The sequence below is a fragment of the Tribolium madens genome, unplaced genomic scaffold (genome assembly GCF_015345945.1).
Source record: "Tribolium madens isolate multiple individuals breed KSU strain unplaced genomic scaffold, Tmad_KSU_1.1 Scaffold_91;HRSCAF=231;Tcas5.2_LG7, whole genome shotgun sequence".
Taxonomy (NCBI): domain Eukaryota; kingdom Metazoa; phylum Arthropoda; class Insecta; order Coleoptera; family Tenebrionidae; genus Tribolium; species Tribolium madens.
The window spans coordinates 14034994-14036710 of NW_025401063.1; positions in this window are offsets into that span (position 1 = coordinate 14034994).

Here is a 1717-nt window from a genome sequence, read left to right on the forward strand (position 1 = left end):
TTTATAACTTTATAAACGAATTTATTAAGAATGTTACTAAGAAAACTAAATTTAAAGAATACATATATAGTTGTTACGTCAAATTTCTAATCAATTACACATAATTGTTCAAATGTTTGTTAAAAAGTATTTTACAAATGCATAATTTTCCTTCATGACGTATCAGCACATTATTTTAAATATCAGTTTAAAATATTTTTACAGGAAATAACACCAAATTTGAATTTTTTTACAAGAGACATTAAACAAAAGGCATCGTTAAAGAGCACAAACTTGGCACTTGTGTAATTAGTCCCATTCACGAATTTTTTCGGGAGTGTTGAACTTTGCCTACTCATTTTACTGTATTTAAACGAATAATGTTTCTCAAACAATTTGGAAGCTATTCTTTTTGTTCATGAGTGGCTTATCTGTTCAGGATATGTAAGATAAAATCTTAAAATGTAGTTTTCTTGAACTCTTGTATTATGCATGAAATGCTTTATTACTTTGAAAGCACAATAAATTATTCTTTTACAAATGATAATTTTCTAAATTAGTTTTAAGATAACTTTGTACCTTGGGAAGGCAAAAATTGCAAATTATGTAAATGTTTGTTCTTTCAATTTTCTGCAACGATTCAATAATAATTTTTAAGAGAACTTTTTTGCAATAACTAGCGCAAAAAAACTCGGCCTGAATATGTTCAAGGTGCAAAGAACTACCATGATGCTAAAAGAATATAGAATGAAAAAACAAAAGTTGCTTTTAAAGTAGTGTTAATTGGTAAACACTTATTTTAATAATTTCAATAAGGTTTCTTGCGAAAATTAGCACTCGGATGCTTATACATTTTCCTCTATGTCACTATTTGACGTGTGTTAAATAGCATAACTTTAATACAACTACACAAATAAAAAAATTCAAGCTTGTCATAATTTCACTATTATGCATTTTTTGTAAAAAAATGATTCTTCATAAAAGAAGTTACAAATGATGAGAAGCTATAAAATATCTATATCACTATATTAGTGGTGTTGTTATGCCAACAGTGATCAATTAATAAATATTCTACTCGCGAACTAGGCGAGGCACTCGATGGATATTAGCATGCTGCCATAGAAATTTACCTTTGTTTCAACAGTTTTACGTATTCATATCTACTCACCTCACAATAATTCAAATGGTATTGTGCCAAAATAAATAAAAATTAATAGAGACAATCAAATTTAGAACAGGTGTAATAACAGGTGTTATTTTTCGTCTTATTTCTTTCATCACACCATAAAGAACGAATTAATATCATACACGAATTGCTACAATATGTGATTAGCAAAAATACCTAGTCAATAACTTTTTGCAATTAGTCCATTATAAAGATTAAAACACGCACTAATTCTGTATCGAATGAAAACAGGTAAGGTTACACCTTAATAAAATTTTATTCCAGCCCTCCTTTGTTTATCCTGTATATAAATTAAAACGGGGCGTGAAAAGTGATTGCAGACAGATAACAATTTTTGGAATTGCGTGAAAACTAGCAATTACACGGCAAGTTTAAAAATCTCCAAATTTATATGTAGATACATATTTAGAAATCCTTGTGTTACTGATGAGTGATGACACTGAATTAATTAAATTAAACATACAGCAAATTAATGGATATACAATCATTTTTAGAACTGTTAAAAAAATATTGATTATTTAAAAAAATAGAAATATTTTTATTTCTACTAGG